Source organism: Lygodium microphyllum, chromosome 26, assembly GCF_053477565.2.
Source record: "Lygodium microphyllum isolate KBCC chromosome 26, Lygodium_microphyllum_v1.1.10, whole genome shotgun sequence".
NCBI classification, from domain to species: Eukaryota; Viridiplantae; Streptophyta; class Polypodiopsida; order Schizaeales; family Lygodiaceae; genus Lygodium; species Lygodium microphyllum.
The window spans coordinates 95,853,202-95,868,654 of record NC_141160.1 but is presented as its reverse complement, the minus strand read 5'-3'; the positions used below and the strand labels follow the sequence as shown (position 1 = coordinate 95,868,654).

The window sequence follows — 15,453 nt, the reverse complement described above, 5'->3', positions numbered from 1 at the left end:
TAAGGAGAGACAAGGAAGAAAGACCCTATTAGAAATATGTCTCGGTAGCATAAGAGGAAGTCTACACATACAAGGATTAACACATACAGTTGTAGCAAATTGCATGTTGAAAGTAACTTCACATGATATCCATTTGTGGGACCACCTCTAATGATAAACCATTGATGCTTTTTCCTAATTTTTGAATTTTGGGGAGGTGGGTTTCATTTATATGTGTTGTAACTAATGCAACTACACTGTGATTAGATGACTATGCCAAGCTCTATCTCATTTAATATTCATAAAAAATGAGGTTTAATGTCAAGTGAATTGCTAAATTTCAACAAAAACCTTGAAATTTTTGGAGATAAGATTTTGTACTTTATCAAATCTTAGGCCATTTTAGTTATAATATAACAAAGAATCCTTGAAATTTAAGAAAATTTAAGTACTTTCAAGGTTGGAGGTTTTGGTAGCAACTTCAAAAAATGTGTTGCATGAATACTAGTTCTAATTCATCGTCATGAAATCATAAAAGGAATGCACACAAAAGCAATGGTTGAGAATTTCTTGAAAAAAAAAAGAGCAATGGTTGAGAGATGGTGTTATTGCCTTGTCTTGGTCACATGATTTTGATAAACAAGGGATGTGAGGAAGCAATTTAGAGGGCCAAACTTTTAGAGAAGGGAGTTTTTTCTCTGGGTTAGTGGAACAAACTTTCGATTGCCTTGTGAGTGAAGGTGAGTTATGGACTAGCAATCTGTGCCAGACATTGTGGGTAGTGTCACACACACACACAAAAGTCTTCACTACACTTTCAAAGTGAAAAGGAACCACATTTTTAGGAAGAAGTGAGGTAAAAGAACATGTTCACATTACTTGTAAGACTCCCACAAAAGTCTAAGTGTGACACAACCCTATCTCCGGAAGGAGCCTCATCAATTTGCTGTATTTGCTTAACGCATCACTACACCACGTTGCAGCTTCACTTTACACGTTTTCCTGAGAGAACGTTCCTTTAAAAAGGGTAGGCAGCTTCCGAAGGGGAAGGAGAGAGAGAGAGAGAGAGTGTGTGTGTGTGTGTGTGTGTGTGTGTGGTGGGGCTTGGGGCAGAGATGGAGGAAGAAGCGGTGGATGTGGTGGTGGAGGCGAGGGGCAGCGCAGATCTGAGCGAGTTCTTGGGGGCATGGGGGTCGATCCTGCGCCGCTACCACCTCATCGTCGTCATGGCCGCGGCGCCCATGCCCAGCCCGCTGCCTGACCATCTGCTGCGGCAGCAGCCCCACTCGCTCTACTGCCTTGACGACGTGGCCAAGGCTCTGGGACCCACCGCGCACTCCCCCGCCTCCTGCAAATCCTTCGGCTTCCTCATGTCCCGCGCGCGCTACGTCTGCGCCATGGACACCGACTGCGCCCCGCCAGCGGGCGGGGCCGACCCCGTGGCGGGCCACGTCAGCAACCTCAGCCGCCCCTCCACCCCCTTCTTCTTCAACACGCTCTACGACCCTTACCGGAAAGGGACCGACTTCGTCCGTGGCTACCCTTTCAGCCTGCGGGAAGGCGCGCCCACCGCCATCTCCCACGGCCTCTGGCTCAACTTTCCCGACTTGGAAACTGATAAGCCTGCGTCCGGTCCGTCCCCCCCTTTCGTGGACGCCACCCTCACCATTCCCAAGGGCTCCCTCTTCCCCATGAGCAGCATCAACCTGGCCTTCGATCAGAAGCTCATCGGAGCCGCCATGTTCCTCTTCGGCGGACTCCGCGGATCCTGCAGGTACGATTCGCTTGACGACATCTGGGCAGGCCTCTGCTGTAAGGTCATCTGTGACCATCTGGGCTATGGCGTCAAATCAGGTCTGCCTTACGTGTATCGTAAGGAAAGCCAGCCCGACGCCGCTCAACAGCAACACCAGGATGGGCTTGGGGCGAAGCAGTGGCTCGACCAGCTGTTGCCTTTCTTTCAGACCCTGAGGTTTCCGCGGACCGCCTTGCTGGTTCAGGACTGCTACTTGGAAATTGCTAGTCAGCTCAAAGAAGGGAAGTTGGACCCCGTGGATCCCTTCTTCAGGCAAGTCGGGGCCTCCATGGAAACCTGGCTTCAAGCATGGCAGGCTCGGCGCTCGATCGCATGATTCCTAACCCGAGGACGTTGTCAGCCAACGCGTTTTCTTTTTGGTTGGGTAGAGAGAGAGAGAGAGAGAGAGAGAGAGAGAGAGCGAGGAGGAGGAGGAGGAGGAGGAGGAGGAGGAAGAGCCTTCGGTCTGTTTTTCCTTGGATAGGAAGGATCCGGTTTTTTTTTTTAACGCATAAGTGACTTGTTCATGGCTCCGAGGAACTATAACAAAAATTATATACTATTGGGAAGACCTTTTTCTTTTCACACAATTTTCATTGCAAACTTTTGGAACAAATCTTTTAAGGCTGAGCGCTGCCTACCTATGCACACACATAAGTGTGAGGATAAGTGATATGTATTATTTGTTTTGACAATTGCCAAAGGATGTAGTTCAATAATAAATACATATGAATAAGTTTTTGCACAAGTGCAAAAATAACCATGTTTTCTCAGTCTCAATTTTGATCATGACTTGGTCTTCACTCTTAATATTAGCATATGTAAAGTCAAGATAAGGACTTGGTCTTAGTGCAAAAATAGAGATACATAACTACTAATATCGACATGTGTTCAATGAATTGATTGATATGGTTTGTTACTTTAATGAAGTTGGTTTCATTAATGGCTTCTTGCTTGACCTTTGGCTTTCTTGATATTTAAGAGAGCTCCACGGGGACATCACTATCAACTTGAGTTGGCTAGTGCCTTTATTCATATGACAATTGCAATGCTTGGGTTGGAAAATGCTCGCAAGTTGGCTTGCACAAGTAGAGGTTGACATGAGCGATGCATAATGTTTGGACTTACTAAATAGAATTGAATTTGGATGCAAGTATTCTCTTGGGAAGCTTGGCACCCTTCTACACAAAAGAATACCTCACCTAGTTCTATTGCTTCCTTAGGGCCTTCCAAATGATGATTCACTAAAGATCCTCGGTGTTTCCAACAACGACTTGTTAACCAAGGTAAAACAAACCAAAAACTCTATGATTAAAGGTTATTTCTTCTCACATTAAGGCACAATTTATCCATACAAATCTAGGGTTATCAAACATTGAATAATATTAATCTCATATCATTTGTTTCTAGATATCTAAAGATGTTAGATATGCTTTAATATCATCCCTAGCGACTTATGCTCACAGTTCATTAACCATAATGATTGTTGTGGCAATGTAGATATTGGGATTCATTCTAGGGCTACTTCTCTTGTCACTGGTGTGTCTATAGATGTCCTTAAAGCGTAATTGCCAAATTTAACTTGAGGATTTTACAACTATCTCTTTGCATGTTAATGACACTCAATAAAGTTCCAATAATAGAATCTAGGATTTTCTACAGATCTTTCAATGTACAATTATGTCCATTGGGGATTTTGATATGATACTAAACATATGCAAGTCTTTTAAAAGAGGTTTAATTCTTGATAGCTCTAAAGAAATTGCTTGGTTGAATGCTAAAGTCTTGAAGATATTACTATCTTACCACCACTACCTTTTACAAGTTGTGTTATATAATATGATAAAGCCATGAAAGTAGGGGGGATCCATTGTGATTATTCCTTATTTAACTTAAAATATGTTGAAAGAAGTGTTAAGGAGATTTGGACTAGATTATGTGCTTTAATAGCATCTTCCCACTTCAAGGCTTAGGGTCTACTATCAACACTCAAAACCTACTAAGTATGGTCAAAACTATGGCTATCAACATGAGCAAAGAGAGAACAACTATTAAGTAGTCTAGATGTATTCAACTAGAGTCCTTTGTAAATAATGGCAATAAGGAAGTCTTGGTTGATATGATCATACAAGAAAGAGGAGATTGAAGTTTCCTAACTTTCTCTCTTCACAAGAGTTGAGTTGGCTAGCATGGTAGATAGACGCACTAAGGATATGTTCAATTTACTCAAAAACAAGAAGGATAGTGAGCTTATTTCCCACCTCTCTCATAGGAGTAGAGTAGGCCCAAACACCATGAAAAAGACCATGTTTACTTTTCCAACATCTTTTTCTCTCTTATAAAAGTGGTGATGCATTAAGGCCAATGCTAAGATTGCTAAACATAGAGCCAAAGTAGGCCCACGGCCCATTTCTACCATTCTTGACCAAGCTCTCTCTACAAGATTTTAGAGATATGATTCTCTTCAAAAAGGTGTTAAGCATTTGCTTTGCCAAAACCATAACTCGTAGAATCTCTTGTCATATGAACCATTGGGTTAGAAATGAGAAAAAATGGTTCTCTTTTCTAACCCCATTCAAGCCTACAATCTTGTTTTGGTTTTTAGTAACCCCCCATTTACTCCCATGGACTAATTTGATTTGGTTTTGTATGCTTGTGGCCCTTGTCCAATCTTTATTTTACTATCAAGGATACAAGATCTATAAGAAAAGGGAGTAAGTGTCAGGGAGATCTTGTAGGCGATTGATTGTATAACTAAGGCTATATATCAAGATTTTCATAGCACAAAAATCCAATTTCTGTAATGATAGTAGATTTGATTGTAAACTTGAGGTTAGATATAAAGGTCTTCTCATTGCATAATCCTTTTTTGCAAATCTTGTAAGTGTGCTTGTAAAAATGATACTTTCATATAAAGGTCTTCCTAGCACGTAGTCCCTTCATGCAAATCTTGTAGACTTGATTATAAATTAAGATTCAATAGAGTTCATAAGGATATTGAATTAGGTTGAATAGGAGCCACAATGATATTGAATCATATTGAATCTTTGTTAGCCTAGGGATCCCAATACTTGTAGGCCCTCTTCAATTTAAAGGATTATGAGGTTTGGTTGATCAGAGAAACAATTAACTTTTAGGACCACAAAACCAACAAAAGTATTCCAATCAAAGGACATTTTATTATTAGAATTGTTATCGGTTAACATGAGAAAGCCCAAGACAACATGAGAGCAATGATCAATAAGCTCAATAAATGATGGCACCTTACTTGGAACAATTCTCAGTGGTCTTACAAGATTATCAACATCTAGACAAGACATATCCCTATTACATTTTCTGCCCTTTGTTGGGAGGATCTTCCCCTAGCCCTATGGACTAATGAAAGAGAATTTTTATTTCCAATTTGCCAATCAAACGACTCAAACCTAATAATACATTCTTCTCCTTACGTCTTTAAGACATGTTATTGTTTCTCAAAACCACCAAAAACAAACCAGCCACCTGTTACTTCAATTTTATGCTTACAGGTCTTGGCATTTTATGCCCGATTATACCCGGTTGGTACCTATACATATGGGAATGTATGCCTAGCCCAGTCACACATTGTGACTATTGGAGTTCCCATTTCTTGTCTCTCTCTTTCTTACTCTTGCTCTCCTGCCATAGCTCTCAAGTGCAAGCTTCGATCCTTCTCACCTTTCAGTTTTGGTTTCTAGTAACCCCCCATTTACTCCTGTGGACTAATTTGATTTGGTTCAGTATGCTTGTGCCCCTTGTCCAGTCTTTATTTTACTATCAAGACTACAAGATCTATAAGAAAAGGGATTAAGTGTTAGGGAGATCTTGTAGGCACTTGATTGTAGAACTAAGGCTAGATATCAAGATTTTCATAGCACAAAAATCCAATTTCTGCAATGATAGTAGAGTTGATTGTAAACTTGAGTTTGGATATAAAGGTCTTATCATTGCATAATCCTTTTTCTCAAATCTTGTAAGTGTGCTTGTAAAAATGATACTTTCATATAAAGGTCTTCCTAGCATGTAGTCCCTTCACGCAAATCTTGTAGACTTGATTGTAAATTAAGATTCAATAGAGTTCACAAGGATATTGAATTAGGTTGAATAGGAGCCACAATGATATTGAATCATATTGAATCTTTGTTAGCCTAGGTATCCCGATACTTGTAGGCCCTCTTCAATTTAAAGGATTATGAGGTTTGGTTGATCAGAGAAACAATTAACTTTTAGGACCACAAAACCAACAAAAGTATTCCAATCAAAGGACATTTTATTATTAGAATTGTTATCGATTAACATGAGAAAGCCCAAGACAACATGAGAGCAATGATCAATAAGCTCAATAAATGATGGCACCTTACTTGGAACGATTATCAGTGATCTTACAAGCTTATCAACATCTAGACAAGACATATCCCTATTACATTTTCTACCCTTTGTTGGGTGGATCCTCCCCTAGCCCTATGGACTAATGAAAGAGATTTTTGATTTCTAATTTGTCAATCAAGTGACTCAAACCTAATAATACATTCTTCTCCTTACGTCTTTTGAGACATGTTATTGTTTCTCAAAACCAAAAAAAAAAAAAAACTATCATCATCATGGCTCTTCTTTTTAAGAGCAATGTTCTTTTCTCTTGCTTGTTTGTATTGATCAACATGAGGTGGTCCATCTTTTACCTTTTTATATTTATTGCAACTAAAAAATCAAATATAAACCTCTAAAAATCATCCCAATTCCACGTGTCACTGAAGGGTGATCTTAAACCTGAAAAGTAGGTTTGAGCTTTGTCGATTTGACTTTGGGACAATTGAAAACGTTTTGGTCTTGGAAAGATAGATGGAGAAGTGGTATGAAGGAGTGGCAATTTAGAAAGAAGAGTAGTAATTCAAAGCCTTCTTCCACATAGCTTCCCACACATATGCATGCACGCATGCTATAGGAGGGAGAAAGAGGCAATGGTAGGAAGAGGAAGAGAGGCTATTAGAGAAGCATTTGCAAACCCGTCACACGAAGAAAATGGACCACTTACAAGCTATGAAGGATCCACATGTGGATAGGGTCAAAGTAGAAATCCAGTACATGTTGTTCATGTGATTCAATAAGGCTTAGAGGGTTGTCTATGCAAATGGGTCAGAGGACCTTAAAAGCCTCAATCACTTGCTCTCTTGCATAGGTTAGCAAAGGTACATACCTTTTTTTTCTCCTAGAATATTTCTATACTATATGGGTTGGCATTGTAGCGAGGGAGGATGAGTTCAATAGGTGGTTGAATGCAACCTATTATTAGGCTACAACTATTCATGCAGTATAGGTTTATTTGTAACGGGTTTTACATAACTCTAGATCAATCCAAGGTGGAAAGAGATTGTACCCTAGGGTCAATAGTTGGATTTGAGAAAAACCTCATTTGTGTCTTGCCATGTTACTCTTTTATTCCCTTGAAGGGGTACTACAGCATGAATGTCCTTTTTCTAGATCATGTTTGTGGATCTCCTTGTGTGGCTTGATGAGGGAAATCAAGACTTGGTTGAGATGTTGGGAAAGGTTCTCCATGTGCCTATTACAAAAACCAATATGGGAATACTTAATTTATGCACATATTGAATCAACATAATGGACACCATGTGTTCTTGGAGGTATTTTATTCTCATGGACTAAAAGTGTGTATTGAGGTAAATTTCTCTCCCTTTCATGATTCCTACTATCTCTACAAAGATAATGGGCATTTTGCTTGAGCATGTCCAAAAAGGCTTGAGTATGTATGTATGTATGTATGTACATACGTACGTACGTACGTGCGTGCGTGCGTGCGTGCGTGCGTACGTGCGTGCGTGTGTGTGTGTGTGTGTGTGTGTGTGTGTACAGATACATACATATATATCCCCATTATACTTTGATCTAGACCTAAGGTAGCATATTCATTTAACTAGCCATTTGATTAATTAAGTGTGTACTCATTTAATTAGTCATTTGATTAAATGAGTGTACACTCATTTCTAACCCAAATATTGATCAATTTGACTTAGTTGTAAAATCTTTGGAACATGCCTTTAAACCAAGGGGTATACATTTTAAATTCAACACCTTCTACAACCATCCTCCTTCGACTCATATATATATTACATACATGTATCTGTGTGTGTGTGTGTGTGTGTGTGTGTGTGTGTGTGTGTGTGTGTGTGTGTGTGTGTGTGTGTGTGTGTGTGTGTGTGTGTGTGTGTGTGTGTGTGTGTGTGTGTGTGTGTGTGTGTGTGTGTGTGTGTGTGTGTGTGTGTGTGTGTGTGTGTGTGTGTGTGTGTGTGTGTGTGTGTGTGTGTGTGTGTGTGTGTGTGTGTGTGTGTGTGTGTGTGTGTGTGTGTGTGTGTGTGTGTGTGTACCCCCATTATACTTTGATCTAGACCTAAGGTAACATATTCATTTAATTAGCTATTTGATTAAATGAGTGTACACTCATTTCTAACCCAAATATTGATCAATTTGACTTAGTTGTAAAATCTTTACCAAGGTATAAGGAACATGCCTTTAAACAAAGGGGTATACCTTTTAAATTCAACACCTTCTACAACCATCCTCCTTTGACTCCACTATTTGCTTGTACATACAAACTTAAAAATATAACTATTTGAGGTAACTTACATTAGCCCCTCACCAATTTTATTCCACCAACACATCACACATGGCCTTGCTAAGGCATTGTAATCCATTGTCTCTAAGAGCAAACCACCTCTTCATTGCCAATACTCACACAAAACTTAAATACATAATCCTACCATCCTCACTTGGTAGCATTAGGTAGCCTCGCCCTAGGCCTTGTGCAATCATTGGTTCACTAAGGAAACCACCTCTTAACCCACTATTTAGGTGACCTAAAAACAATAGTTCCACCATCAACATACAAAACTTGATACACAAAATATATGGATACAAAAGCACAATCCACCAAATGAAGATTTTACAGTGAAAATCAATGCATAGAAATTTGGATTTTTCATTAATTATTTGATTAATTACTAAATGAATGTCATATATTTAGATTCTTTAGTCTAAAATAATGTTGCAAAGGCCTTTAAAAATGCATACTAGACTTTACCCAAAAAAAATTCACCAAGAGATAAATATTGACTCTCAAATCAACTCTTAAGGCCCCTTTCTCTCTTTTACAAAATCTAAACAAGTACTAAAAATAATATAAATGATTGAAATTCACTCTCAATTGGACATTGTTGGAAGTAGTATTTCAAATGATTGACCAAATACTTCACATTATTGTATTTTGGATTATCATGTTTTTTTTACATATTTAATTGTTATTTTATATTATAGTGGAACCTATAGTCGTCCGTTAATTATGTGCTCACACACTCGCTCTCCCACTGCATCTAATGCATGCAACTTAATCACATCACTATGTCACTCTTCCTATACAATGAGAATAATCCTCGTGTGTATGCCACATTTTGATTTCTAGCATTATGGTATCCAACCTTTTGTTTCTATGTTCTCACTTTCTTCCTTTCTCACTCATCCAATAACAATATTCATCTCCATGGATCCATTATGTGCATGTCAATGAGCTCAAACCAGCTAAGCACATCACTTATGGTATTTTACATTTACCTATCCCTAGCAAGCCTATAGTACATTCATGATTGAGATTATTTCTAGTCTAAAGATTCTTGGTAGCACTACTAACGGATGATATATACCTTTGGCAACAACACAATATTCTATCAACCTAGTGTAGAGTTATAGTTTTTCCATTTCCATAAACATGGATGCCACTGAGCACTCATAGATCTTTGTGAATCACAATAATAGGAAGGGAGAATGCCTCTTACAAAAGGGAAGCCCACTCATATTGTGTTGATTTGGGACTTAGTTGTGATGACTCAATCACTCTTCATTCTAATCTCTCTTTTATGATCCTCTTGATGACATTTATTAAGTGTTCACATTTCTATAGAATACTAGAAGAAGAAATAATAATTTACATTCACCTAGCATTATATTAGAAATATGCTGCTCTATACAACAAAATCGAATCTAGATCAACCACTTGGATCTAGAGATGCATAAAGTAGTAGGAAAAACATCATACAATTAGAAACAGAGTTGTTTACACAACATCTATTTACTATCAAGGATCTTACAATTGAAAAAATTTAGACCCAAGTAAAGAGAATGAATGTAAACGTTTGTAAGATTTTGCTTAAAGACGACAAATCTAGAATGTCAAAATTCTGAGAAAGGTATAAGAAACTACCAAGAACAAAAACCTAATGAAATTAGAGAAGATTATGATGTATGGAACAAGCACAACAATGAAACTTCACTGATGAACAAGTGAGAGGAGGCCTCTTGTTGAATTACACAAAACTGGAGGAGGAGAAATCCCTATTATAACAATAAACAAAACCAAATAGAAAAATGAATGAGAAGTATATGCCAAAAGTCATAGATAAAAATAATATGTGGCAAATGGTAAATAGTGACAAGTTCACATGGGTGAAAAAGTTAGCATCAACAAAGAATCGTATCAACAACATACAAGAAACTTCAATCAAGCTTTAATGTCATGTTGAAGACGAGGAAGAGAAAGACTATGTTGCCTCTAGTATGCCCCTACCAAGTCAAAAACACAAGAATTGTGATGAAACATGATGACATGCTTGAGTTTATCAATAGACCTGGTGATGTTTGTGACCAAGTGTTTGATTAAGGTACCATTCAACTTAAACACTAATAAAAACTTTGTGTTGGATGTATATAAATTGCATACACTAATGGTATAGTTTTACAACACATATGTTTATTGAATGTTGAGACAAGTTGAAGCCTCTATTGAAGCTAGACAACAATTATATTATAAAAGGGACAAAAATGGAAAGAGTAAGGTTGATATTGTTGAACACAGCCCTAGACCCATCCATAGACCCTAGACATTCAAATTATTTCAATGTGTAATATCTCCACACAATAAAAGTTAGTTGGTTAGTTTGAAAGTTAGTTAGTCAATTAATAAGTTAGTAAGATTACTAACTAAAGACTAACTAAGGTAAAAACTAACTAATATTAATTATTAATAATATTTATTTAATTTAAAATATTTTTATTTAGAAAAATCGAGAGTCATAAATCTGATATTTTTCTCAGATTGAAAAGGACCATAGTCACCCTTCACGTAAATTCCAACGTGAACGAGACTTATGAGTTATATTAATTACTAGGTTAATGTGTATAGTTTGGATGGTCCAAAAATATTAGATTTTGGGCAAAACTAGTATATTTTAGATATTTTAGATATTATCCTAAAAAAAGATATGGAGATTTTTAGAACTGTATATCATTTAAAAGAAAAGACAAGTGATATTTTAGTTAGTTTGGAGATTTTATAAAAAGAAAAAAATAAAGAGAGGGTTTGTGAAATTGCGTGCACCGCGATCGCAGTACACAGGCAGTGGACAGCACTTTGAACAGAGAAAAGAAGAAAAAGTGAACTAAGAGCTTTCTAATCAAGTGTCTTGGAGTTTTACCCCCCTTTCGGAGCCAATGGAAGCATCAGATTTATGATCCGAGCACCAGATCACTAATCTTTCCAAGATCCCCCTCCACAAAGAGCTCCACTTCTCAACCACGAGCCCTCTTCTCTAATTCACTATAAATATGAGGCATGGGTGAGGCATAAGGAAGGATAAGGAGACCCTGAAAAGCTGCAAGAGAAACGGAGAGAGAGAGTATACCTCTCCAAGAGATTGTGAGTGAGAGCTTGAGGGAGAGAGAGAGAGAGAGAGAAGAGTCACCTCGAGAGGCTGCAATGAAGAGAATTAGCTCAATTTCCTCTATCTCGATCCTCGACTTAACCATCTTCTCTTACGCTCTCCCATCTTGAATCTATTCCACCTTCTTAATCTCTTGAGTCTACTTGCAGACGATGGCCTCTAAGCGAAGAATGTCGCGTGCGGATAACAATCCTGCAACCAGCAAGGCTTTGGGCAAAGGCATCACTGTCAATCCAACTGCGGTTTCGGTCGTAAGTAATGTATTTTCAAATTGATAGATGCTTGCTTTGATTCTTGTATGAAATACGTTAGGCCCCATACTACGATGCACGAGTATAGGTCATCGAAAAGGATAAATTTTATCTCACCTACTCGAAAGATGGAGTTTGTGAAGTGCATATATCAAGGGAAGTTAATTGCACCTAGTTACATATGACTTATTTGCTAGTAGAGCAATTACAAGGAAGAATTAGTCAAGCGTTATGAATGGCATAGTCATCAAAAGAACGACATTAAAAGATTGTGCATACAAGTGCTAGATTAAAGTATAGTCAAGGGTTACAAATAGCATAATTACTAAAAGAATACGACATTGAGAATCATGAATAGAAAGTACTAGTTTTAAAGTTTAGATACGTCAAAAGTACTTAGCCTAAGAGCCTAGGAGTCTAATTACTTGAGATCATCTCGCACTTATCTTATTAAGTATTCACACGTTATACCTATAACATATTTGATATATGAGGATCAATTTCTAGTTGCCTCATGACTTGACTAAGAGCTAGTACAAGAAATTAATCATAAGGGTTAAAACTAAGATGTCTTGAGATCCGTCAGATAACGATGACTTTGCCAATCCAAATCCAGGGTTGGGTTATCTAGCAAGGTAAGTGACCTATAGAACTTACATCATGAATAGTGTTTGAACCCTTAACATATGCCCTAGCCAAAGGAAGGAAGTGTTAAGATCATGTTTGCATGGTATTGCTCTTAGATCCCAAGGGGAAGAGCAAATATACGATGGAAATGTTATATCATCTATGCTTGCATTGGTAGGAAAGAATGAAATTGGTTTTGTTGATTGATCGAGCAACATCCTAAATGCTTTTATATTCAACTAGTTGTTAGTTGTTGTTTGGATGATTAATCCAAGTGCTTGTGATTTATGGTAAATGCATGGCAAGGGTTTGTGATGACAAGTCGCCATGGGATTAAAGGAATGTTTTCTTGAAAAATGATATTAGGGCTGAATGTCTTGTTTGTGCTTGATTCTTAAAGGATTTAATTAAGGAAGGATATATTGTACGGGTGGATCACCTCCATGGTCGCACCGCGTATTAACCCGAGAGGGCACTACTCGATTCATGGGCCAAAGGTCGAGTGGTGAAAAGGCCAACCATGGGAATTATGTTTCGCTCCTAGATAGCTTGCGGGTCAGTTGGAGCTCTGAACACCCCTTGCTAGGTCTAGAATGGAGTTGAAGACCTCTGTGGCCCCCAACATCTGGGCATGTTGGGAGATCCCATTCTAGATAAGGGATTGAGTTTGTCGTGCCATGTGAATTGGACCAGTTACTTCTGTAGGGCAGAAGTGATACTTCTGTTGGAAATAAGCGATACATAATTTCTCCTGTATGGGTGGGAGACAAAGATTAACTTAAAGATAAGTTAATGAACTTGTTTGAACTTGTTTGTCAATAGATTGCTTTGCTCTGTTTTCCTGTCTGTGCTATAAGTTATGCGAACGAACCCTGTTCCCTAAAATGCTTAATTAATGAAGCTGATTTTAAGTGTCACACATAAATGTGGTAGGACCTAATTAGAAAACTAAAGCTATTAAGGGAAGTGGGTGGGCAAAACCCCCGACGGGTCCATCCTACGGCAGGGTGGTCCCAGAGAACTGGGAGGCTTCTCACAAGTTTTTATCGTCATTCAACCTTTATTTATTGATAGGTTAGAACCCGATTCATGCCGTTTTAGGGGACCAGAATGGGACTATGCCCTATGGGCAAAGAGGTTGAGCAGCGCATCCCTCTCATTTCCCATTTTCTTTGAACCAAGTGCGACATGGGTCTGCTTCGGATTGGGTATCTCTGCGTAAAGTAGGATGTCCAAAACCCGACGCTAGAATGCTAACAGGAGACCTTGATAACTAGGAATCCGAATTTCAGGTCGATCCTAGTGGGATCGGTTGTGAATGTTCCGTTGCGAGGTGGATTCAATAAAACCCTATGTGACAAAACTCGGAACATTCCCTGGGAGTGCCGGGCAGTGACGCTTAGATTTGTTTCTTGATAGACCGCTAAAAGAGTGCCTGGAAAGCCGATGGGCGGGCACCTCACAGTTGGTATCAGAGCGGAACTTTGTAATGATACGTGATTGATTAATGTATGGTTTGTAGACATATCCTAAACAAAATAATCTAAGCATTATGGCTTGATTGCTAGGCACCTTCTGCACCCATGAATGTTGACATGCAAGAGAAAAAATTCCTTCTCAAGCTAATTAAGGCACCTGAGTTTGATAGAGAAGGGATAGACATCACAGCAAAGGCAGAGATATGGATTGAGTCGATGGATGACTATTTCCTTGCTTCGGGAACTGCCTCTACTAATCAAGCAATGGTAGCCAAACTTAAGTTAGTTGGCCAGGCTCGATTATGGTGGAAGCAATGGTGCAAAGATGAAGGTGTTTCTGAAGCTGTTGTTACTTGGGTTCAGCTGAAAGATGCTGTACGCGGAAGATACCTTCCGCCAACCTACCAAACTTTGAAGATGAATGAATTCTTCAAGCTAAAGCAACTAGAATTAACTTTGGAAGCTTACTACTCAAAGTTTGTAACCCTACTAAAATACGCACCACCTATGGATATTGCGCAACAAGTATCCAAGTTTTGCCATGGCTTAAACACTCCTCTGAACCACCGTCTTGAAACAATGCGTCCAACGGACTTGCAAGATGCATTACTCCGAGCAAATCCAATCGTCCTAGAATTTAAATTGGAAAATTGTAGTAAAGATGACTCCCAAGATCTGGGTAAGAGATGCCATACATGTGGAGAGATAGGGCACATCCGTAGGAGATGTCCCTACCGCCAATGTTTCCATTGCAATGAACTAGGACATGTCCAAGCAGACTGCTCTGACTTAAGTCCAAAAGATATGGAGCCTCCAAGAAAACGAAGCTACACAAGTGCAGTCTTCGGATATATAGAGAAATCAGATGAAAACGAAGACTTAGAACCTACTACACCACTTCAAGATTATTAGAAATCCTAGAAATTTTGTCGACATGAAATACAGCTTGTATAGAAATAAACTTTACTCTTAACTTGAGTAATATGAGCTGCATCTATTTTGAGCTTAGAACTTACAAATGATTAGAGATACTTTGGTAAGGAGTGATAGTTATAACGTGCAATGAATTTCTCTTAAGTCATTTCTTCTCAACTAATATAGATTGGGTCTTACCAGAATGTCGAAGCTTGGAAGTATTATTTAGTATTACAAGCAAAGCCAATTGTCCATGGAGCTCAGTCCTGAACTAAAGACAGGACAATCTGGAAATGTAGTTTCCAAGATAAAGGACCACTCCAATCTGCTAAAAGAATCCTAGGACACTTTGGTCTAAAGAAGAAAATCCTGCCAAGGACAACCAAGAACCTTGTGACCGCAAGTGATAAATCTCCGTGTTGTTTCTATTGCAGGGAGTTAGGTCATTTCAAAAGGGAATGTCCAAAGCACCCTAAACACCGATGCTCCGAGTGCCACAACATTGGACATAACTATATCAATTGTCCTAATGGAACTCGAAGAGAACTTGAGCTTACAAGAAATAAGTTGTACAAGCTCCAGTGATCTAGAATATACTAAGTGCTTAG

At 38.7% G+C, this 15,453-nt stretch overlaps 1 pseudogene; it reads left to right on the top strand.

Moving 5' to 3' along the window:
• The first annotated feature begins 1,016 nt into the window (after window positions 1-1,016).
• Window positions 1,017-2,280, top strand: LOC148013568 (UDP-arabinopyranose mutase 1 pseudogene; annotated as a pseudogene).
• Window positions 2,281-15,453: the final 13,173 nt, after the last annotated feature.